Source organism: Panthera onca, chromosome C1 (assembly GCF_046562875.1).
Source record: "Panthera onca isolate mPanOnc1 chromosome C1, mPanOnc1 haplotype 2, whole genome shotgun sequence".
Classification (NCBI taxonomy): Eukaryota; Metazoa; Chordata; class Mammalia; order Carnivora; family Felidae; genus Panthera; species Panthera onca.
This window is the reverse complement of record NC_138346.1, coordinates 63,747,295-63,773,563: the sequence shown is the minus strand read 5'-3', so window position 1 is coordinate 63,773,563 and position 26,269 is coordinate 63,747,295. Positions and strand designations below refer to the sequence as shown.

The following is a 26,269-nucleotide window of genomic DNA, read 5'->3' as shown; positions in this document are numbered from 1 at the left end:
GTATTTTCATAAAGTAAATTACTTTAATCTCCAAAAAAATCTCTTTGGAAACATTTTGAGAATTTTCAAGTCCTCCGGAAATATGGTCTTCCAATAAACTTAGAAAACCTAGGAATTAAAAGTTGGAAATCAAGATTTCTAAGCACTGCCTGGCAGACCTTGATTACCTAATTGTGAAAATCCCAAGATTTTTAATTGTCCATGCCAACACCACTGTCCCTCTCTGCTAAATGGCATGTGGTCTATGTGCAGACAATCTGTGCTTCTGTATAACTATCCAAGGTTGAAGTTTTCTTTTCTTTGATAAAATGTGTAATCTTATCAACACAGAGGACAGTCTCCTGACCTTTATTGGTAGATATATCACAGATATTTGTATGTTAGAACACTAGCAATGGGGCACCTGGGTGGCTCAGTCGGGTGTCCGACTTTAGCTCAGGTCATGATCTCATGACTCGTGCGTTCAAGCCCTACATCAGGCTCTGTGCTGACAGCGCAGAGCCTGAAGCCGTCTTTGGATTCTGTGTCTCTCCTTCTCTGTCCCCCCTCCCCTGCCACTTGTGCTCTGTCTCTCTCTCTCTCTCAAAAATAAATAAAAACATTTTAAAAAATTAAAAACAAAAAAAGGAAAAAAAAGAACACTAGCAACAATATTCTGGAAGACACTGTTGGGGAGGAGAGAAAGGAGACAGAGACCAACACCTGAATGAATTCCCTGAGAGAACCTAGGACATCGACAGACCTCAGAAAGAGGGATAAGTAAGCAGTGCCATGGGGGGCTTGAGGTTGTCAAAACTGGAGGAGATAGAGTTCTTTTTTTTTTTTTTTTTTTTTTTTTATGGAACGCTTCACAAATTTGCGTGTCATCCTTGCGCAGGGGCCATGCTAATCTTCTCTGTATCATTCCAATTTTTTAGTATATGTGCTGCCGAAGCGAGCACGAGAAGATAGAGTTCTATAGCCATGTCAGGAACAAATAAAAAAATCCAAAGAGTACAAAGTGTCAGTGCCCACCATGGGCCATTACACCAAGGTTGCTAAATGTGACTTCAAGACACCAGTATGACTATTGATGCTGCAGCAGAACTGAATAAGAAGAAAGAAAAAGAAAGAAGAAAGAGAAAGAAAGAAAGAAAGAAAGAAAGAAAGAAAGAAAGAGAAAGAAAGAAAGAAAGAAAGAGAAAGAAAGAAAGAAAGAGAGAAAGAAAGAAAGAGAGAGAAAGAAAGAAAGAAAGAGAAAGAAAGAAAGAAAGAAAGAGAAAGAAAGAAAGAGAAAGAAAGAAAGAAAGAAAGAAGGAAGGAAGGAAAGAAAGAGAAAGAAAGAAAGAAAGAAAGAGAAAGAAGGAAAGAAAGAGAAAGAAAGAAAGAAAAGAAAGAAGGAAAGAAAGAAAGAAAGAGAGAAGGAAAGAAAGAGAAAGAAAGAAAGAGAAAGAAAGAAGGAAAGAAAGAGAAAGAAAGAAAGAAAGAGAGAAGGAAAGAAAGAGAAAGAAAGAAAGAGAAAGAAAGAAGGAAAGAAAGAGAAAGAAAGAAAGAAAGAGAAAGAAAGAAAGAAAGAAAGAAAGAAAGAAAGAAAGAAAGAAAGAAAATGTCCAGCCAGTGTGAGGAAAAGTGGATGGATGTCTCTGAAGATGTGGCTGGTGGATTCCTCCGGGCCTCATCTTTAACACTGAGGATGTGGGACCTTATCCCAATGGCAATGGAACAAATATACACTTTTAGGCAAGATAGAGATATGATCATATTTATTCTTTTTGAAAAAGCCAACACTCTGATAAGGCTTGGAACTTGAGAGTCCACACCCAGAGGGACTAGGAAATCTGTTTGGGATGAGCAGAAATTCCTCCAGGCCAAGCAGTGGGTGCCTTCATTTACAAGGGCAAGAACCACACAGTTCATCTCACTCCTGGGCAGATAGGCCTCAGGTGACCAAAAGAAATAGGCTTGTGGTGCCACACAGCCAAGCCACTGGTGCCCAGACTCTTGTCACTTTAGGAGATGACTTCTCTACTCTATCAGTGTTCTAGTTTCCAATTGTCTCTGGGGAGATTTGTTCTGCTTTCTATTTCATTTTCTCCCAAATACTATTTTTGAAGCATGTTGATCTAGACTGAATTCAGAAGGAAGAGGCTGAGGTTTTTCCACATCCAGGCCAACACAGTGAGGAGGATCTAAATGCCCTAACAGCCATTGAGGAGCTGGAGGGATAGCGAGGGGTACGATGCCAGGATCAGGAGTGGCCTACACCCCACCCCACGTCACATTGTGAATATTCCCCTTGGTTTTTCTTTTGCCAGGACTTCCCTTGTGTAAAAGCTTTCAAGGTCGCCAGCACCACACACTGCCCTTCCCTGAGCTGCTTGGAGAGAAAAGCGGAATTTCTCCTGCTCCTCTTGACTCTGGAAGTCACTTCCTTGGCCACCAATTCAGATTTCTTAAAGCCCTTAAAATATCCGTCACTGCTGACATGTTGCAATGCAGGTAGAGCATTTTTGTTGTTATCAAACCCAGCAAACCTTGGGTTTTCTCCCAAGGATCATTAAAAGGAGGAAAGAAATAGGGGATCCTGGGTGGCTCAGTCGGTTAAGTGTCTGACTTTGGCTCAGGTCATGATCTAATGTTTCGTGAGTTTGAGCCCCACACTGGGCTCTGGGCTGATAGCTCAGACCCTGGAGCCTGCTTCAGATTCTGTGTCTCCCTCTGTCTCTGCCCCTGCCCTACTCATTCTCTCTCTCTCTCTCTCTCAAAAATAAAGAAACATTAAAAAAAGGAGGAGAGAAATATTAGTTTGTGTTAAGGAGCAAGACAAATAGAAAACCACTGCTTGGCAGATAAGCAGGTTGTGCCAGGATGGTGTGTGTCAACAACGTGGAAGACATCTCCAGAGACGGGATAAAAATGAGGCCCCTTTAGCCCCAAGGGCCACGGCTGATGAACATAGGAAAGAAATTAAATGGAGGACTAAAGAATTGCTCTAGAAGAAGAGAGAGTTTAATTTCAAAGTTACTCCCAGTCTGTCTTGGTTTCTATGTGCACAGTTCTCCCATCTGCACAAAGCAACACACAACCCTAACACTTGATTCTTGCAATAGAACTCAGGCATTTTGTTTTGTTTTGTTTTTAGTAATTTCAGTGTCTTTTAAAACTGCGGACTGGGCAATTTTTTTTTTTCCTACACTACTTCATAATCTATTTCAAATTCATCAGTAAATATTTGTCACCATTACTCTTACTAGGAAGACACACAAACTATTCAAGGGGCTTACAATCAAGTGGGGGAAAGGGCATGTGAACGGTAACTCCCAGGTAGGGAAATGCAGCCTCCAGAGATAATTACAGAGTGTTACAGGGCACAGGAGGAGGGTAGCCAAGTCTGGAGTGGTAGGGTAGGGGTGTGGGGGTGAGGTGGGGGTTGTGGTTGCACACAGAAAGAAACTTTATTAAACAAGAGCCTATAAATAAGCTAATACTTTAAAAACTTAGTAATAACCACTATTAGAGTTTTTTGTACAGTCATTATAATTTGTCTCTAATATATCTAGTTAACTATTCTTCCCTCAAAACATTTGGAATTACCACACCTTATTCCCAGTCTTCAACATGAATAATATTTGATTGATGTGTTCAAATCATCCACAACATGTGAGTTCTACTGGCTAGAGAAACCTAAAAATGGAAATTAGTTTCTAGAAATCAATGTTTCCCCTCTAGCCATACATCCAGAGCTCATATTTTTTAGTATCTAAATTATTGAAAACTGGGAGAATGAGGGATATAAGCATGGTGTTGGAGAAAAGATGAAGTTGGCATAGATCTGTATTAAAACAGCACCAGCTTTCCAGATGGGATTTGTGGTTATCAGTGCAAACAGAATTGCACTTTCATAAACCCAAGACAAAAAAGCTCACTAGCATTTTTACTTTGGGCACATTATTCAATCCATTCATCCATTTGCACCACACACACACACACACACACACACACTCTCTCTCTCTCAAAACAATTGATGCATAAAGTAACATTGCTATAAATGAGACAGCAACCAAGAGTCACCCATATTGTATAATATATTATTAAATTACTAATATATTCTGCAAGTTCTTATCCAAGCATTATGGTACTGTTTATTGCATGACAAGAGGATAGCCTTTAGTGAATCAGAAACACAATACCCCACAAAGTAAAACTTGGAGGAAATGGACTTGCAGAACATGGTCCTCAAATGCTGGAAAGAATAGAAGTCACTTACCTGTGAGCGAGGACTTGAGGAAGCCAGAAAAACAACAGACTCTACCGTGGAGAGTCAAAGGTTTTACAACCTTTTCCAACTTCAGTTTTCATCATTGCTAAACACTGAACAGAATTCAAGCTTTTTCTAAAACATTATCTATTTGCTGATGGGTCAATGCCCTGAAGGCCAGTCTAAGCACAGTTCAGTGACTCTGAGGAAAGGTTGAATACACTCAAAACAATAACCCCAAACACACAGTGGGCTTAGGAAGCCAGCTGAGGGCTTCAACAGGCTTTGGAAGGTGTGGATTCCCTTGAAAGGAGGCGCAAGACACTGGTACCCCGTCCCCCCACACCCTGCAAGAGCGTTGTGATTCTGGCTACATCATTTCTTCTCATAAGCCCTTGGTCTTAAGAAATTACTTTAAAACATAACCAGACCAAAACCAAACAAAAAACAAAAAACAAACAAAAAACAAACAAACAAAAAAAAAACAACTTTAAACTTTTCCCCTCAATTTGAAAGATTACTCTTGGAAAGTCCTTACATTGCAGGCCCCTGATATTCCTGACCCAGCCCCAGCATTGCGTGGAGATAGATGACTTGAAAGAACACGTGAAATAGCCTTTTTGCTCAAAACTCTGAGGGCTCACATGACCCTTGCACCCTGGCCTCAACAGTCAACAACCTCAGGCTCTACCCACCAGATAAGTGATTTTTTTAAGGGTTTAAACTAACAGAAATCCAAGTCAAATAAACATATGTGGCTTCTCCAGCGGCTTTGTGCTATCCATACCTGTTCCTCTCCCTTCTTGTTAATTCCAACATTTTTCTCAAATGCTCTTATTTTTTCTCTCTCTCCCTGACTGAGTTAACCATTTCCTAAGAGCACCTCACTGTGGCCTCCAGTGATGAGTAATAATAGCCAATGCTGGTCAAGCCTTTGTTGGGTACCTGGCTCAGTTGAAGAGTCTATTTTGTACCTCCTTATTTGGATTCCTCAAAAACCATAGGAGTTAGGTGCTATCATCATTACCTCCATTTTATAGTTAAGAGAAATGAAGCACAGAGAGGTTAAATAACCCACCCAAAGTCTACAACCAATAGGTCTAGAGTCTATGCTCTATACCACTCTATGCTGACCTTCCAGCCCAGGCTCTGAAATGCAGGTGATGGGCCAGTGCTTCTCAGTTTGAAGAAAATAAGATCAAATCAATGATAAGATAAAATTTTCTTAATTTAAAGTTTTTCTGCCATAAACTCTTTAAAAATTCAGTAACTTCTATTTGTCTCTACTGAAACCTGCATATACAATGGTTTATGATTTAGCTCCAAATTTTGTATGTTATTATATGTATATGTTGAAATTTCAATATATCAAGGACAGCAAACACAAGAAAGGTTTCTAAGATATTCCCTCCATCTGAATTGGTTTGACAAGTCCTGGGACAAGTTGACATCCGAGTCAATGCAAATGTAATAATATTGGGTTTGGCACCAATTAGGACCTAGGAAAAAGAAATTTGTTCTACACAAACCCAAAAAGACGGCACAGCTGTGAGATTGTAGCTTTGGCTGGGAGAAGATTCTCAGTAGAATTTTGTGACCTTTGTTCTGGTAAAATTATTGACAACACCCACAGGGTGAAAATGAGCTTCTCATTGGTCCTAGTGTCCTAAGTTTTGTCTTTGTTTGGCATGTAGATGTGAAGGGAGATAATAAAAATAGAGTGTTAGAGTTGTAAACAATATTGCAGATGTTCTGTTCAACCACCTCTTCTGGTAGATGCAAAAACTGAGGACGGAACAACAACCTGTTCTGAACCCCTTCGAGGTTTAGTAACATCTTCCTCTGTTCCTTCAACTCTGGCTCCCTGACCAGCTAGGGCAGGATGAATACCAAGTTAATCATTCCTATTTTGTGTTAGCAGTAGGTGAGTTTTCTTTATGGTTTATGGTTTAAAAACAGGTAGGGCTGTGGTCCCTGCTGTCCTCCAGTTAAAGCCTCAACTGAAGCACTTTTTGAGTGCTTACTACGTGCCAAATACTCTTCTAACCTCTGGGATACAAGAATGAGCAAAACAGTTGAGAATTCCTGCCCTCAAGAATCCTATATTCAGGTGTGGGGGAAAGGAGAGGTAGATAGTAAACAATAAGCGCAACATACATGCAGATGGTGATAAATGCTATGGAGAAAAACATTACAGGAAAAGAATATGATGGGGGTATGTGTATGTGTGTTTGTGAGGTGAGCAGGTGTGTTATCATTTTAAAGCAGGTGGTTGAAGAAGGTAACATATGAAGAAGGTGCTCCTGAGGTGAGGGAGCAAGTACATGAATTTATAGGGGAACAGTAAGTGCAAAAGCCCTGGGAAAACTATTTAAAGAGCCCAAATGTCCATTGACTGATAAATGAATAAAGAAGATGGTGTGATATCTATCTATCTATCTATCTATCCATCTATCTACATATACAAGTAGATGATATAGATAGATAGATAGATAGATAGATAGATCTGTATATACAATGGAATATTGTTCAGAGATCATGAAGAATGAAATCTTGCCATTTGCAACAACGTGGGTGGAACTAGAGTGTATTATGCTAAGTGAAATAAGTCAGAGAAAGACAAATATCATTTGATTTCACCCATATGTGGAATTGAAGAAACAAATCAGATGAACATTGGGGAAGGGAAGCAAAAAATAAGATAAAAACAGAGAGGGAGACAAACCATAAGAGGCCCTTAAATACAGAGAACAAACTGAGGGATGGCTGGCGGGGTGTTGGGTGAGGGGATGGGCTAAGTGGGTGATGGACATTAAGGAGGGCACTTGCTGGGATGAGCACTGGGTGTTATATGTAAGTGATGACTCACTAAGTTCTATTCCTGAAATCACTATTACACTATACATTAACTAAATTAGATTTAAAAAAAGAGAGAGAGAGAGAGAGAGATGGACTTTGGAATCACAATGATTTGAATTCACTTCCCAGCTATGTGACTTTGGGCAGGTTACTTAAACTCCACTAGCCTCAGTTTCTTCATCTGTAAAATGGAAGTAGTAATACCATCTTTACAGGGTGATGAATCTACCAGAAATTACCTGTGTCAAAGATCCTGGGAAAATAGGCTGCCTGTGGGAAAGAAAATGTTTTGGATATGAGGGCAGGGCAGTGACTCCTCTGGCAGCACGAGTGCCAGAAAACAGTTGATCTGACCCGTGAGGGATTATGCCCTAAAATGAGTAAAGTTTAGTTTGAGTCTGAGATTTCAGTCTATCTGGATGGCATGTGGGTATTCACCCCAGATCCAACATGCCCCAAGCTAATGATTAGGTATCCTCCTTAATCATACTGCACCATGAGTCTGGCTGACTCTGCCCTGAAAAATACATGCTTGAATATATATTTTTTAATGTTTATTTATTTTTGAGAGACAGAGAGACAGAGACAGAGACAGAGAGAGAGAGAGAGTGAGCAAGTGGGGGAGGGGCAGAGAGAGAGGGAGACACAGAATCTGAAGCAGGTGTCAGGCTCCGAGCTCTCAGCACAGAGCCTGACATGGGGCTCAAAGCCACAAACTGTGAGATCATGACATGAGCCAAAGTCGGACACTCAACCAACTGAGCTAGCCAGGCACCCCATGCTTTAATATTTTTTTAAGTGAACTTTCTCAATCTCATTCTGCCTAGTCAAAGATGCCCATGATTGATACCTGTAATAAGATATATTAATAGTCCATATTTTCCTTTCCCAATAAGTCAATGATATCCAAAAAATTGACTGTACATTTGTGCAAGGATGATCTGATATTAGTGCAATAGAACACTGTGAACAATAACCTATGCATTTTTCTGTTCCCCTTTCCTTATCCTGTGACTCTTCTCCAGGCAGGCAGTTAGGTGAGTTTTGTATATTTTGCATCTACCAAAATCAGTATATTCTTCATTTCGTTTTGTAGACACATAAAAAAGACGAAAAGAAGAAAAAACATGAAAATGTAAACGTGATTATCTGTAAGTTATAAGAACGTGAGTATGCAGGCGGAATACCATGGAAGTTTTTTGTGTGTCTCGCATCCATGAAATACAGCCAGACCAACACTAAACCATCCTACACACCTAGAAAACTGATTGGAGGATTAACACAACAATCTGCACAATCTGAACCACAGAATTCAGCAGGTACACGGCATGGAGAGGTGAACTGGGGTAGAGAGAAGCTTCAGAGGACAGGGAACTACTTTTGCATGTGGAGAGAGGGCAGAGATGGGGAGGAGAATACGGGAAAAGCACCCCCCCTGCAAAAGCAGCTGGAGAGAAAGTGGAAAAGTGGAAACAGCCACAGGGACTGAAATAAAAAGGCAGAAAGGAGAAAGGAGAGGGCTTAAATTCCATTAAGACTATAAACAGGGGGAGCACAGAGTCTGCAACTCCGTGGCTCAATACCTGGCGGTGCTTTGGTGGGAAGGGTGAATACTCAGGAGCAGAGTGGAGTCCGGGGTTCTTCAGGCCACACAGGGAGAGGCGGTTCCCCTGCTGGGAGGACACCTGGTAGAGGCTGTATGGGTCCCCCAAAGGCAGGACCCCAGTGGACCCTGGAGAACAACCACATTCTCTGGTGCTAGAACAAGATCACTAAGGGTGAAGCCTGGTGCCAGATGTGTGTTGTGATTTTCCATAATCCCTGAAATGCTGCTGCTACACTATCTTGTGAACTTTTTCTGTGGTGGGCTGGCAACTGGCCACAGTCTCTGGGCATCGGCAGCAGCACAGTCCCACAAACGTTCCTGGGTGTGGCCGGCACCCAGCCATTGCTCAGTGAGACCCTCCACAGAGGGGTGGAGCGGGTCAAAGCCGCAGTCCCTCAGAAGTAAGGGGTTTGGAAAAACAGTCCCATCTGAGATAAAACTCAGGAGGAAGGTGCTACCTGGGGCTTGGTCACGGACAGTGTAAAAGTGGATAGTGGACGGAAGCCGAAGACAAAGGACCATGCCTGATTATTGATCAGGGAGAACAGAGTTCCAATACTAGAGACTGGGTAGCTGAGTGACACCAGTTTCAACGCTCCCGCGCATGCGCCTATGCACCTACAAGCGCCACAACAATCCACCCCAGTAAGATAAGCAGCGCCATCTAATGGGTAATGGAGCCATTACACTGAGCCTTGCCCAACTGGGCCAACCTAGCTCTTCAGGAACACAAGTCTCTCTGCCTGCTTAGTTTATGGACTATAGAGCACTTCACAGTTTGACTTCTAGGGAAAAATGAAGTAATTTCAGTCGTATTTCAGTCTGTTCACTGGTCCTCTATTCAATTTTCTTTCTTTCTTTTTTCTTTTTTCTTTTTTTCTCTTATTAGTTTCTTATCTTTTTCTTGAATACAGAAAGAGAAAAAATTCATTTTTATTTTCAATTTTTATTAAAAATACTTTTCTTTAATTTTTTTACTATATTTTTTACTTTTGTGTAAATTTTTTCAAATTCTATTTCACTTCCATCATTTCACTTTAGTCTACTTCGGTATATTCATTTTTTCAAATTTTCAAACAATTTCCTTTTTTTCTTTCCCCTTTTTTCTGTAATATATCAAGCCCCTTTCAACACCCAGATCAAAACACACCTAGAACCTAGCATCATTTATTTGATTTTGTGTGTGTGTGTGTTTAATTTTTTAATTTTTTTAATTTTAATTTTTTTACCTCATTAATTCCTTTTCTGCCTTCAAAATGATGAAACGAAGGAATTCACCCCAAAAGAAAGAGCAGGAAGAAAGGACATCCAGGGACCTAACCAACACAGATGCAAGAAAGATGTCTGAACCAGAATTTAGGATTACAATAATAAGAATACTAGATGGAGTTGAAAATAGATTAGAATCCCTTTCTGCGGACATAAAAGAAGTAAAAGCTAGTTCGGATGAAATAGAAAATGCTACAACTGAGCTGCAACCTCAGATGGATGCCACAGCAGCAAGGATGAGGCAGAACAGAGAATCAGTGATATAGAGGACAAACTTATGGAGAATAATGAAGCAGAAAAAAAGAGGGAGATTAAGGCAAAAGAGCACGATTTAAAAATTAGAGAAATCAGTGATTCATTAAAAAAGGAACAACATCAGAATCATAGGGGTCCAGATGAAGAAGAGAGATAAATAGGGGTAGAAGAGTTATGAGAGCAAATCTTAGCGGAAAACTTTCCTAACGTGGGGAAAGACACAGACATCAAAATCCAGAAAGCATAGAGGACTCCCATTAGATTCAACAAAAACTGACCATCAACAAAGCATATCATAGTCAAATTCAGAAAATTCAGGCAACAAGAGAATCATGAAAGCAGCAAGGGAAAAAATTCTTAACCTACAGGGGAAGACAGATCAGGTTTGCAGCAGACCTATCCACAGAAACTTGGCAGGCCAGAAAGGAGTGGCAGGATATATTCAATGTGCTGAATCAGAAAAATATGCAGCCAAGAATTCTTTATCCAGCAAGGCTGTCATTCAAAATAGAGAGGTAAAAAGTTTCCCAGACAAACAAAAATTAAAGGAGTTTGTGAGCACTAAACCAGCCCTGAAAAAATTTTAAGGGGGACTCTCTGAGGGGAGAAAAGATGGAAAAATAAATAAATAAATAAATAAATAAACAAACAAACAAACAAACAAAGACCAAAAGCAAAAAAGACTGGAAAGGACCAGAGAACCCCTCCAGAAACTCCAACTCTACAAGCAACAGAATAGCAATACATTCATATCTTTCAGTACTCACTCTAAACATCAATGGACTCAATGCTCCAATCAAAAGACATAGGGTAACAGAATGGATAAGAAAACAAGATCCATCTATATGCTATTTACAAGAGACCCACTTTAGACCTAAAAACATCTTCAGAATGAAAGTAAGGTGATGCAGAACCATCTATCATGCTAATGGTCAACAAAAGAAAGCTGGAGTAGCCATACTTATATCAGACAATCTAGACTTTAAAATAAAGGCTGTATCAAGATATGAAGAAGGGCATTATATCATAATTAAGGGGTCTATCTTCCAAGAAGACCTAACAATTTTAAACATTTATGCACCAAATGTGGCAACACCCAAATATATAAATCAATTAATCACAAACATAAAGAAACTCATTGATAGTAATACCATAATAGTAGGAGACTTCAACACCCCACTCACAGCAATGGACAGATCATCTAATCAAAAAATCAATAAGGAAACAATGGCTTTGAATGACACACTGGACCAGATGGACTTAACAGATATATTCAGAACATTTCGTCCTCAAGCAGCGGAATATATATTCTTCTCCAGTGCGCATGGAATGTTCTCCAGGATAGATCACATACTGGGACACAAATCAGCCCTCAACAAGTACAAAAAGATCGAGATCATACTGTGCATATTTTCAGACCACAACGCTATGAAACTTGAAATCAACCACAAGAAAAAAAATTGGAAAGGTAACAAATACTTGGAGACTAAAGAACATCCTATGAAAGAATGAATGGGCTAACCAAGAAGTTAAAGAGAAAATTTAAAAAGTTCATGGAAGACAATGAAAATGATAACACCACAACCCAAAACCTCTGGGACACAGGAAAGGCAGTCATAAGAGGAAAGTATATAGCAATCCAGGCCTTCCTAAAGAAGAAAGGAAGATCTCAGATACACAACCTAAACTTATGCCTTAAAGAACCAGAAAAAGAACAGCAAATAAACCCAAAAGCAGCAGAAGACAGGAAATAATAAAGATTAGAGCAGAAATTAATGCTATCGAAACCAAAAAAACAGAACAGATCAATGAAACCAGAAGCTGGTTCTTTGAAAGAATTACCAAAATTGATAAACCACTAGCCAGTTTGATCAAATGAAAAGGGAAAGGACCCAAATAAATAAAATCAAGAATGAAAGAGGAGAGATCACAATCAACACAGAAGAAATAAAAACAATAATAAGAGAATATTATGAGCAAGTACATGACAATAAAATGGGCAATCTGGAAGAAATGGACAAATTCCTAGAAACATATACACTACCAAAACTGAAACAGGAAGAAATAGAAAATTTGAACAGACCCATAACCAGTAAAGAAATAGAATTAGTAATCAAAAATATCCCAAAAAAATCAAGAGTCCAGGGGCAGATGGCTTTCCAGGGGAATTCTACCAAACATTTAAGGAAGAGTTAACACCTATTCTCTTGAAGCTGTTCCAAAAAGTAGAAATGGAAGGAAAACTTCCAAACTGTTTCTATGAAGCCAGCATTACCTTGATTCCAAAACCAGACAGAGACCCCACTAAAAAGGAGAACTATACACCAACTTCCCTGATGAACATGGAGGCAAAAATCCTCAACAAGATATTAGCCAACAGAATCCAACAATACATTTAAAAAATTATTCACCACGACCAAGCGGGATTTATACCTGGGATGCAGGGCTGGTTCAATATCCTCAAAACAATCAGTGTGATTCATCAAGTCAATAAAATAAAGGACAAGAACCATATGATCCTCTCAATAGATGCAGAGAAAGCATTTGACAAAATACAGCATCCTTTCTTGATAAAAACCCTCAAGAAAGTAGGGATAGAAGGATCATACCTCAAGATCATAAAAGCCATATACAAAAGACCCAACGCTAATATCATCCTCAATGGAAAAAACTGACAGCTTTCCCCCTAAGGTCAGGAACAAGACAGGGATGTCCACTCTCACCACTGTTATTCAACATAGTATTAGAAGTCTTAGTCTCTTCAATCATACAACACAAAGAAATAAAAGGCATCCAAATTGGCCAGGAGGAGATCAAACATTCACTCTTTGCAGATGACATGATACTCTATATGGAAAACCAAAAAGATTCCACCAAAAAACTGCTAGAACTCATCCATAAATTCAGCAAAGTTGCAGGATGTGAAATCAATGCACAGAAATCGGTTGCATTCCTATACACCAACAATGAAGCAACAGAAAGAAAAATCAAGGAATGGATCCCATTTACAGTTGCACCAAAAACCATAAAATACCTAGGAATAAATCTAACCAAAGAGGTGAAAAATCTATACACTGAAAACTACAGAAAGCTTATGAAAGAAATTGAAGAAGACACAAAAAAATGGAGAAAGATACCATGCTCCTGGATAGGAAGAACAAATATTGTTAAAATGTTGATACTACCCAAAGCAATCTACATATTCAATGCAATCCCTATCAAAGTAACACCAGCATTCTTCACAGAGCTAAGACAAATCATCCTAAAATTTGTATGGAACCAGAAAAGACCCCGAATAGCCAAAGCAATCTTGAAAAAGAAAACCAAAGTTGGAGGCATCACAATCCCGGACTTCAAGCTATACTACAAAGCTGTAATCATCAGACAATATGGTACTGGCACAAAAACACTCAGATCAATGGAACAGAAAAGAGAACCCAGAAATGGACCTACAAACGTATGGCCAACTAATCTTTGACAAAGCAGGAAAGAATACCCAATGGAATAAAGACAGTCTCTTCAGCAAGTGATGCTGGGAAAACTGGACAGCGACATGGGGAAGAATGAATGTGGACCACTTTCTTACATCATACACAAAAAAAACTCGAAATGATGAAAGACCTAAATGTAAGATAGGAAGCCATTAAAATCCTTGAGGAGAAAGCAGGCAAAAACCTCTTTGATCTTGCCCGCAGCAACTTCTTACTCAACACGCCTCTGGAGGCAAGGGAAACAAAAGCAAAAATGAACTACTGGGACCTCATCAAAATAAAAAGGTTCTGTATGGCGAAGGAAATAATCAGCAAAACTAAAAGGCAACTGACAGAATGGGAGAAGATATTTGCAAATGACATATCAGATAAAGGGTTAGTATCCAAAAGCTATAAAGAACTTATCAAACTCAACACCCAAAAAACAAATAATCCAGTGAAGAAATGGGCAAAAGACATGAATAGACACTTCTCCAAAGAAGACATCCAGATGGCCAACTGACACATGAAAAAATGCTCAACATCACTTATCATCAGGGAAATACAAATCACAACCATAATGAGATACCACCTCACACCTGTCAGAATGGCTCACATTAACAACTCAGGCAACAACAGATGTTGGTGAAGATGTGGAGAAAGAGGATCTCTTTTGCATTGATGGTGGGAATGCAAGCTGGTGCAGCCACTCTGGAAAACAGTTTGGAGGTTCTTCAAAAAATTAAAATTAGAACTACCCTATGACCCAGCAATTGCACTACTAGGCATTTATCCAAGGGATACAAGTGTGCTGTTTCAAAGGGACACATGCACCCCCATGTTTATAGCAGTACTATCAACAATAGCCAAAGTATGGAAAGGGCCCAAATGTCCATCAATGGATAAATGGATAAAGATGTGGTATATACATCAATGGAGTATTACTCGGCAATCAAAAAGAATGAAATCTTGCCATTTGCAACTACATGGATGGAACTGAAGGGTATTATGCTAAGTGAAATTAGTCAGTCAGAGAAAGATAAAAATCATATGACTTCACTCATATGAGGACTTTAAGAGACAAGACAGATGAACATAAGGGAAGGGAAACAAAAATAATATAGTAACAGGGAGGGGGGCAAAAGCCTCCTAGTTATGGAGAACAAACAGAGGGTTACTGAAAGGGTTGTGGGAGCTGGAGTGGGCTAAATGGGTAAGGGGCATTAAGAAATCTACTCCTGAAATCACTATTGCACTATATGCTGACTAATATGGATGTAAATTTAAAAAATAACATTAAAAAAATAAAAAATAAACATTCAAGACTAGGATGCAATAAGAAAAAAGAATGTGAGTATGCATGACTTTTATCTTCTTGGTGCTTTTCTTCATCTTCTCAATTGTATACAATAAAAGCAAACTCCTTTTTCATATATAATTTATTAAATGAAAAGAATAAAGTATATGACAAAAAGTAATGCCTATAAAGATGCTTAATAAAATTTATACTGCTAACAATCTTTTAAATATATCTATAGGTCTTGTTGGTTTTTTTTTCAAGTTTTTATTTAAATTCTAGTTAACACGTATGGTAAAATTGGTGTCAGATATAGAATTTAGTGACTCGTCACTTATATAATAACACCCCGTGCTCATGACAAGGGCCTTCCTTAATGCCCATCACCTATTTAGCCCATTCCTTCACCTCCCTCCATCAACTCTCAGTTTGTTCTCTATAGTTAAGAGCCTCTTATGGTTTGCTTCCCTCTCTCTTTTTCTCGCTTCCCATATGTTCATCTGTTTTGTTTCTTAAGTTCCACCTGTGAGCGAAATCATATGGTATTTGTATTTTTCTGAATGATTTATTTCACTTAGCATAATACACTCTAGCTCTACCTACATCATTGCAAATGGCAAGATTTCATTCTTTTTGATGGCTTGTGTGGATGGATAGATAGATAGATAGATAGATAGATAGATAGATAGATAGATAAATAGATAGATATACGTATACATATATATATCTACTTGTATATATATATAGAGAGAGATGTATATATCACATCATCTTCTCTATCCATTCATCAGTCAATGGACATTTGGGCTCTTTCCATAGTTGACTATTGTTGATAATGTATATACAGGTTTTGAATGTTCTCCAAACGCTAGCTGTGGTTCAGTTAGTGCTTTTCTTCCAGGAGGCTCTAGTTTGTGCAAAAACTATGGAGCCCTCATTTGGACATGACAGGGAATATTACTATGGATTTGAAGTCTGTCTGCATTGCAATCCGGGTCCAACCAAATGCAGACAAGCCCTGAAGATGCTACTCAGTAGTACGGCCCAGTAGCCTAAACCTAGAGGTAGCTTCATCCTACTCCAGACCTGTGCCTCTGGGCCCACTTCTCCCAAAAGCTGGCTCTAATCTGAACAGTCTTTGAGATCCCCTTTGGGTCCTTGTACAGTCTGCCTCAACCCTATGTCACATCTGGCTTTGGCTCCTGGGACTCCTCCTCACCCCACTCGGTTGGCCATTAGAGTAAAACATTTGGCTCATAAAACACTTCTTGATGGTCTTCATGCTTCTTTTAAGATGGTTGTGGAGACAAAAGTTAAAAATAGTGAGTTGGGTAACCTCAGTATATTGTTAGATATTTTATCTTCCCCCTATAGAATTAACGACACCAAATGAGACTTCTTCATCACACTCTTAGCAAGTTGTGGCTTACAATTATCTGATGAAATACACTAAACTCCACAACTATTTATCTTCTTCAGCTCTCAGTACTTGGCCAGAATTTCTATTTTTGTTTCCCTCTCTAATGAGGAAAACTGACACAAAAATATATATTTCATCTGTGAGCAAATCTTTTCTCATATCTTTGAGTGTACTAGTTCTCATCTTCCCCTGAAGGCTTGTTGTTGGACATATATCTATAAAAATCATGAGTAACTGGAAAAGGGAGAAGAATAGGTGAAAAAAAAGAAAAACAAGAAAAAGAAAATCCAAGACAATGCTATAGAACAACATTCATTACGAAGAGATGGTGCCTATGGCGTTGAGCAGTCACTTGAATTGTAAAATGAATTCATCTCTCACTGGAGAGGGGCAAGCTTGCTGAGGCTTTGGGAAGACTGGGTTTTCAAGTCGTAGCTTCACCCAGGACACCTCCCTTCTTAAAGTGATATGTAAATCTTGGAAACCATCGTCAAGCAGAGGTCACAATGATCTCCGCCAAGTGGTTATAAATAGCGTATGAGTGTGAGAAAGTATCTGCTACTCCCTAGTTTAATGCAAGGCAATTCATTGTTAATACAATATATCCTGGCAACAAGGAACCAGTTTTACCAAATTAGTCAATCATGTCTTTGAACAACAATCCAATAGACTTATAAAACCAAAATCCAGCTCTCTTTTCAGTAAGCTTGTCAATCCAGGTAGATGTTGGCAAACTAGTCTTATAGCTTTGAGGAAAAAAATTGAAGATGCATTATTTTTACTGCTTTCTTGGAGATGGCAATTCAGAGCTCCCCAGTTCCACTCTTACTAACTCTGGGTGACTCCTTAATACACAGGAAACTTAGCTTTAAAGTTTTAAAGCAGTGAGTTATCTAGAGCTGATTCACTAATTCATTGCTTCTCACTGACTTGTCTAGGCACACATCTGAAAATGTCACAATTTTCTTTTTCAGTGATAAAATGCCTCACCTTATTTATTTATTAATTTTACCTGCAGAAAAATGCCATAACAATTTAGAATTGAAACAGTGCAGAGAAAATGTCACATTTTTAAGTAGCATGGGATAAGAGTGATTAATTCAAGGACTTTGGTCATGAGCATCAAAACTCAAACTAAGGCAGGATAAAATAAAGGACTTGCAGCCAGATTCAAGCTGCATCTGACTCTGCAGCCATGCAGGTTGTTGCCATAACACTAGGGAGTCTCCTAGTCAGCCCAGGGTTTTCAACAGACCGCATTTCAGAGTCCATACTTATCTCTCCCAGGATGCTGCCAGCCACCCTTACCTTTAGACCACAGCCCATCCCACAGTAGCAGATTTGGCACATCCTCACTTCCTTATTGAGGAAGGAAGGGTGGCCGCCTGAATTACCAGAAATTCATTTCAAAGTGTCGCGTGTCTTTCATGGGCATGTACAAATGACAGTCACAAGTTCCTTTTTTTCTTCTGGACTGTTGCATATGTCTTTATTTCTAGCATAAATGAATGTGTATGGAGTGCGTGTGTGTTTGTGTGTGCCAGTGCCAAAGAAGCCCAACTCAGAAACACATCATATTCTAAGTTACAGTATTTTTCTCCAAATCAGACCTCAAGGAATTATGTCTGGAGACCACAAGGTGACATACCAAAAAATGAAGAGCTACGTGCCAAGAAAAGGGGGAACAATAGAAAGAGCCTGGGCACACACACACACCATTTTATACATTCTGCAGATCTTATCATAGAGAATTCAGAAAATGACACAAGAAATTAAGAGAAGGAAATAAAGAAAAAACAGTCTAACTATGTGACTCCTTGATGATTCATCTCAAATCATCATTCCAATCACTTATCACGGCTTTTCTGATTCCCCACCTAAGTGATTACTGACTTCCCCTCCTCCCTTGCCCTGATTCCTGATGTGTCAGTGACAATTCAAATTTACTGGTAAAGCATTAAGCTTTTCTCTCCTCCACTGCCTCTGCTTCCCTTTCCTATTATAAGTCTTGTAAAATATCTAATCTTGTAAAATATCTATACCTAATTCAGCCAGCCACTCAAGGTGACAAACTTTCCTTCCTAGAACCATGGTCCAGTTTGTCCGTAACCTTACGGAAAAGGCTCTGGTGCTGATAAATGCTGCTGTGACTCACTCAAAGCCTGGTTAGCCAGCTTTTGGAACAACTTTAAGGTTGAGCTGGTTTCTCCAACCCCTGCTGAGAATCCTACTACTACTTAGAGCCTGAAAAAAAAAATCATCCGTGGTGCTTAAACTGCTACAAACAGCTCGCAGTTAAAGAAGCTGTCTTGAATTGTTTGGTGGCCACAGAGGTATGGATGCAGTTTTATATCCATGAGATCACAGACAATCATGGCATCACTTGTGATAACATTTGAGGACCAATCTTTAACATCTGATGATATTTGATTTACTATGTGAGGGTTCTGGGACCACGTGTGATCAAACTGGTCTCTGTAATAATGTATAATAAAATAATGTATAATACTTACAAGTATACTTATACCTTCTCATGCCTGAAACCCCATGTGTAATTTCTGGTATCTCCTAGTATATCCTAAATTCCAAAACATTCCCATTTAAATTTTATAATAGTGATAAAATTCACAGTAATGCTATTTGCACATCCTTCCTCAGATTTCCAATGTTGCTTCTCAATTATCACCTTAAATCTCTAAGCACCGAACGTACTTATAACTTCCAACTCCATGAAGTCACTTCCTCTTTTTTTCACACTCCCGTGGATTCACATTTTTTTTTATTTTCCCTTGTAAGGATCTGCAGCTGTGTTTTTTGACACAGCTATTGAATTTTATCCTAACTCCAGTCTCCTTTTCTCTAATTTTGTTTCATTAATATTAGAACATCTCTGATAAATCATTTTTATAAACCCAAGGCTTTTTGAACTTCCTCAACAATCCAAAGGCTTTTCTCTGGAAAAGAACTGAGGGGGGAAAATATTGCAAGACTGAGAACTAAGTGTCCAGTTTTTAATATGTTTATTCTGGGATATTGTGAGATTTATGGAGAAATACTGAGTAACAACTAGGTCTTGAATTCAACAAGTTACAGAACTGGAGATGTTAATTTTGGAATAATTGGAGTATCTGTGGTATTTACAGGCTTGGAAGGATCTAAAATCCCCTAGAGGAGGGACTCCTGAGATGGTTAAGCGTCCGACTTCCACTCAGGTCATGATCTCACAGTTCATGGATTCCAGCCCCGCATTGGGTTCTGTGCTGATAGATCAGAACCTGGAGCCTGTTTCAGATTCTGTCTCTCTCTGCTTCTCCAACACTCATGCTCTGTCTCTGTCTTTCAAATATAAATAAACATTTTAAAAAATAAAATAAAATCTCCTAGAAGAACATAAAATGGAAAAAAAAAATCTACAATTGATCCCTGAAAGGACTCCATCATTTGAGGTTGGACTAAAGAAGGAGAAATCATCAAAAGAGATTAAAATATGACTGTAAGAATGTAGATTAAAAACAAGAAGAATCTCTAGTGGCAGATTCTAAAAACTAAGTTTTTCAGATAGTCTATCTTTTTAGCATAACAAAGATGCACACATTGAACCAGGGGAAAAAATTCTGCCAGTATCCTCCACAATCATCAAAGAAGAAAGTATGTTAGACTGTAGAAGGCAAATTCGTAGTATTTGGATCAATCCACTATCCACTTGGAGATACACAAAAGGACTTCAAACATCGTCCAAGCAGTTTGATAACGTCAGTGAAGATGGCACATTAGGGACCTGAAGGGGCTTGTGCTTCCCCAGAAATACCAAATAACCTGGCAAAAACTGTAAAAACCAACATTATTGGAATTCTGTAAAATAGGCAAGGGTTTACAGCAATCAAGTGAACACTTAAGCAGGAGAAAGGCCACTAGAACATAGTAAGAGATCTCTATGGCATTTTGATTCAGCCTTCTCCCATCCCTTTCCCTGGTACAATGGCAGTCTTCAAGATGGCAGCTTGAATCCTCTGTATGAATTCATGGTACTAGAGGAGGTAGAGAAAACTGCTCTCAAGGAATCACATTTGTTTTGACCTGTCTGTGGTTTCCCTGAAGAATTATCACAAAAAGCCTACCTTTGTTTCACTTAACTTATAACCCTCTTAGGGTGGAGGATGTTCTTCAGAAATGTTGACAGTCAAGTGCTGCCACCTGGGACAAAAATTAACAACTGAAGCAAACAATAGACATGACAAAAGCCAGGAAGAAAGCATTGGGGAATGAGATTCTTCAGGGAATAAGGGCTTTGAAAAGCTCCTGAGTATACCAGCTAATCCAGAAAGCTACGCACGTGCCCAGGGCAGCATGCATGCTCAGAGAAGACTAGAAAAGACAATAAACATTCATTTCTAGCTGATCTTTAGGCTCAGCATACGCAGGAAGTGAAGGCTAATTCAGAATTGTAAGTGGCGTGGCCAAGCATTGAGGAAAAGGGAACATGATTTTTATAACTGAGGTACTATTATGGGTTGAATTGTGTCCCTCTAGAATTCATGTCGAAACTCTCGTCTCCAGTACCTCAGAATGTTACTGTGTTTGTAGATAAGGCCTTTAAAGAGGTGATTATGTTAAAATGAGGCTGCTAGGGGGGGCCCTAACCCAATTTCACTGATGTCCTTATAAAAAAGAAGTGTGGACACACAGACATCGTGTCTGAGCAAGCACAGAGAAAAGGCCATGTGAGGACATAGGGAAAAGGTGGCCATCTGCAAGCCAATGAGAGAGGCCTCAGAAGAACTGAACCCCGTCAATATCTTGATCTTGGACTTCCAGCCTCCAGAAGGGTGAGAAAATAAACATCCGTTGTTTAAGTCATGCAGTTTGTAATCTTTTGTCACGGCAGCACTAGCAAACTAATACAGGTATGTGGATCTGAAAGTGACTTTCTATAGAATCCCCACACAAAAATTTAGAAAATTGTTCAGCAATCTGAATAGAAAGAAAGAAAATAGGAAGACACGGATTCAGGAGATAGAAGTAAAAGATATGAGGAGACAAAACAAGGACATGGAAAGAAAACAGAATGTGATATGGAAGAGAAGCAAGAAACTAAAAATGTACTATCAGAATTAAAATCTTCATTACAAGTAGTAAACCACAAGCCAACACTGTAGGAAATGGAATCAGTGACATATTACATTAAATGTGGGAATTATTTCAGACTGTAGAGGAAGAGGACAAAAATATGAAAATGATGAAATAGAGATTATAAATTTTTTTAATGTTTTATTTATTTTTGAGAGAGAGAGAGAGAGAGAGAGAGAGAGAGAGAGAGACAGAGCACAAGCAGGGGAAGGGCAGAGAGAGAGGGAGACACAGAATCTGAAGTAGGCTCCAGGCTCCGAGCTGACAGCACAGAGCCAGATGCGGGGCTCGAACTCACGAACCGTGAGATCATGACCTGAGCCGAAGTCGATGCTTAACCGACTGAGCCACCCAGGCGCCCCTAAATAGAGATTATAAATAAAAGTGATAGAAAATAGGAGACTTAAGATAAGAATTACAAGGCTCCCCAAGGAAGAAACAAAGCCAAAAAAACTGAAGCAATCATCATTGAAATAAATGGAGCTGAAAATTTTTGAAGCGTAAAGATTGAAGGTCAATAAAAACAGAACCATATTTGGTTAGTTCCTGGCAAAAAATAGCAAATTACAAGGACAGAAGAGAAAAGTTCTGAAAGCTTCCAGGCTGAAAGAAAGGTTAAGCTTTAATCATTTTATAAGTTATTGGTTCTGTTATAGTAATGATTAAATAATTTTTCAACTCTTTGCAAATATAGAACATTGTCTTTGTCCAGAGAACCATAAATAATTTGCTTTTTTACTAGGGAAGCATATAAACTGCTGTTTACTGCAAAATTAATGGAAATTCCAAGGAAATTAAAAGATGTTTTGCATATTTAAAATCCATATTAAATGAGATTAGAAAAGTCTTTTCTTAATTAGAAAAGACTAAGAAACCACCTACTGGCTGGTATAATGTTACCAAGCTCTCCCAGTGTCATGTTCCATCCCGGACTTGCAAATAACCTTGCATAAAAATATATATCAAACTTATTCAATCTTGTATCAGTTAGCTTTTGCTATATAACATACCACCTCCAAAACTTGGTGGCTTAAAGCACCACTTTATTTGCCGACAATTCTGTGAGTTAAGCATTGTGATGGGTTCTGCCAGCTTGGGTGGGGGTGGGAGTGGGGGTGTCTCACTGGGGGTCGTGCGCCAGGCTGCCATCATCTGGTGACTGATGGTCTCATGGACTAACAGACTAATAGTCTGAGATGGCTCACTCATGGGTTTGGTGGTTTGGTTCTGGCAGACAGCTGTTTTGTGGGACCCTAGCAACATAGCCCAGACTTTACACGGTGACAGCATTACCAATAGGCAGGCTCCAATGTGCCATTTTAACACCTGTCCTTGTATCACTGCCACTGATGACTCATTATCCAATATCAGTCACATGGACAAACCCAGATTCAATACGGGAAGGGACTACACACATGGACATTGGTATGTGGAGGCTTGTCCATTACTGAAGTAGTCTACCAGAAACTTCGACCATATAAACATGCATAAGTGGTCCACATTTAGGAATTTATTCTAAGTAAACATCAGATGTGTGTGACGATGTTCATTTACAGATGTTCTTCAGGGGCGCCTGGGTGGTTCAGTCAGTTAAGCGTCTGACTTCGGCTCAGGTCATGATCTCACAGTTCACAAGTTTGAGCCCCACATCGGGCTCTGTGCTGACAGTGCAGAGCCTGGAGCCTGCTTCAGATTCTGTGTGTGTGTGTGTGTGTGTGTGTGTGTCTCTGTGCCCCTCCCTGCTCGTTCTGTCTCTCTCCCTCTCAAAAATAAATAAACATTAAAAAAATTTTTTTAATTTTTTAAAATTAGAGGCAATCAAAACGTCTGATTATGGGAGGTTAGCCGAACAAACCCATATGACAGAATACAATACAAATTTTTGTTTTTTAAATCACTGAACAAAAGAATATTTATTGATATCAGAAAGTGTTCTGGATAAGTGTATGGGTTTTTTTTAGAAAGCAGCCAATAATACATATGACACTGTTTTGATTAAAAAAATAAAATAAATATAAAACATATGCAGACAAACAAACACAGATCATAGGAGTAAAAGGCAAAATGAATGTACTCTACATAGCGATAGTGATCATGAATGTACTCGTATGGACTCTGAGGTAGGACAGATCTGGGTCTGAATAACTAGGTAAGTAAATTGGACCAATTATTTAATCCTCTCGGGTCTCTGTTTTCTCAACTTTAAATTAGTTGGTAGTTTAACAACTGATAGGGTTGTTATGAGTATTAAATGAGATAATGCTTGTAGCATACTACTTGACAAACTAAACTGAACTTTAGGATTGCTCTGATTTGCTAAATAAGGAATGATTTTTCTGTTTATTTTTCTCTGATGACATCATATTTTTATTTAATAACAGAACTAAGATAATAGTAAAAAAAATTCTTGGAATTATTGAGATTTTGTTTGAATGTTAAACCAGCCTCCATACAGATGGAACAGAGCCAAAACCCAGGTTCTGCAGTCCCTGTTCTGCAAAGGAAAGGCTCTCATTCAGGGAGAAGCTGGAGAAACCAGCCCCCTGCTTCGAGACATTGTCAGGCAGTAATCCCAGGACATTGTAAAGATAAGACAAAAGTTCACTTGGGACATTTATTTAATAAATGTTTGGCATTGCATCAGAGGGCCACTGGTGGCTGGGCAGCTGACCTGCATTAGGTCAGGTATACTCCACTATGAGTCATTTTCTGCATCTACAGCCAATCAACTTGAACAGACTATTATAACAAGGACGTGTCCTTTATTTTTGGGACGGTTTCATTAATAACATTAACAATAACATGGCCATTCCCACGATGTGATGTTTTATAGTCAAATTAGCTTCTAGGCAGTTTGCTTTCAAACTAATAATTCACCTTTAAAAAGAAACAATCACCAAAAAGCCATGTGTATTTAATTGTATTGAAGCAGGACAAGAACATTATATTCAGAAAATCTGAAAGGCTAATAGCATCTCACAAATTTCAGTCAATAGAATAGTGCCCATAAATCTTGCAAACTAAATGAATCCAGTGCACCTAGATGATAAAGATGTTTAGATTTAAAAGCAATAATTGTGGGGCGCCTGGCTGGCTCAGTCAATAGAGCATGTGACTCTTGATCTTGGGGTTGTGATTTCAAGCCCCACATTGGGTGTAGAGATTACTTGAAAGTATTTTTAAAAAATAAATAAAATACAATAAAATAAAAACAATTGTTCCAGACATTGCAAGCTTGTCGATGGCCAAGTTTGTTGTCTATTTGTATTTCCCATAACACCTGACAAATTATTTTGCACCATAAATACTTGGGGCCTGACTAGTTTTGTTGGTTAATAGCCAAAGCACTTGATTTGACATTTGGGTGCTTACAAATACAACTTCAACTCGATGACTGTAAGGAAAGCATCTGATGTATTTTATAAAATAGCAATGAGGTATCTTACTTTTTATTATCATTATGATAAAGAAGTAGGGAAAATTTGAAAATATATTTAGAAGGGGCACCTGGGTGGCTCAGTGGGTTGGGTGTTTGACTTTGGCTCAGGTTATGATCTCACTTCTTTGGTTTGAGCCCCACATCGGGCTCTGTGCTGACAGCTCAGAGCCTGGAGCCTGCTTCAGATTCTGTGCCTCCCTCTCTGTCTGCCCCTTGCCTGCTTGCTCTCTCTCTCTCTCTCTCTCTCTCAAAATTAAATAAACGTTTTAAAAAAATTTTAAAAAGAAAGTATATTTAGAAGTGTAAAAAACGTACAGCAAAACTGCACTTTCCATTAGGTGAGCAGTCTGTTCTTAATAAGCTATGCATTCCTTGGGGCGCCTGGGTGGCGCAGTCGGTTAAGCGTCCGACTTCAGCCAGGTCACGATCTCGCGGTCCGTGAGTTCGAGCCCCGCGTCAGGCTCTGGGCTGATGGCTCGGAGCCTGGAGCCTGTTTCCGATTCTGTGTCTCCCTCTCCCTCTGCCCCTCCCCCATTCATGCTCTGTCTCTCTCTGTCCCAAAAATGAATAAAAAAAAAACGTTGAAAAATAAGCTATGCATTCCAGGCACAGTTACGAGACCAGAAACTAATCTCAGTATGCCCCTCCCTGTTTTTACAATGCCTAATTAACTTTTGAACTTTAATTCCAAAGAACATTGATTATATGTGTGTATGTATATATGTATTCGTGTGTGTGTATAATCATCTTTAAAAACTACACGCTTTTGTAAAAAATTGTATATAAATAAAAAAGTATGGTTTTATCATGTTTTAAACATTTTATAATAGAATATTCCAAATATACATAAAAGTAAACAGATTAGTATCCTGAACTCCCAGGTACCCATTGCCAGCCCCAGCATAAGCCCATGGCTAATCCTGGCCCAACCACACACACATCCAGTCCTCCAAATACTATGGTATTTTGAAACAATTCCCAGACATCACATTATTTCATCCATTAATATTTCAGTAATTATTCTAAACAACAAGCATTCTTTTTTTGATAACCTAATATCACCATCACATCTGGAAAATTAACAATAATTTCTGAATAGAATCAGCTATTCCATTATCTAAATTGCTAATTGTCTCAGAAAAATTGCTTCAAATGGATTTGTTGTTGTTTTAATGTATGTTTCTTTGAATCAGGATCCAAATGATTTCTATATATTGCACATGGTTATTACATCTTTTAATCAATAGACTTCCTTTCCATTTTTTTGTCTGTGTAATTTATTTCTATTAA

The 26,269-nt window shown here is 38.9% G+C and overlaps 1 protein-coding gene and 1 non-coding gene across 4 annotated transcripts in view; both read right to left on the bottom strand.

Moving 5' to 3' along the window:
- Positions 1–4,787, bottom strand: part of ABCB11 (ATP binding cassette subfamily B member 11) — a 90,578-nt gene extending 85,791 nt beyond the window's left edge. For 2 of the 3 annotated variants that reach the window (XM_060621507.3, XM_060621508.3), the window contains exon 1: positions 4,247–4,786. The gene's annotated coding sequence lies outside the window, so the exon portion shown is untranslated. Of the gene's footprint in view, positions 1–4,246 lie in introns of all 3 variants that reach the window. The other variant, XM_060621505.3, reaches the window with a different exon arrangement.
- Positions 833–941, bottom strand: LOC132673970 (U6 spliceosomal RNA). Its single transcript, XR_009608301.1, has one exon. It is a non-coding gene; the product is annotated as a U6 spliceosomal RNA (small nuclear RNA).
- Positions 4,788–26,269: the final 21,482 nt, after the last annotated feature.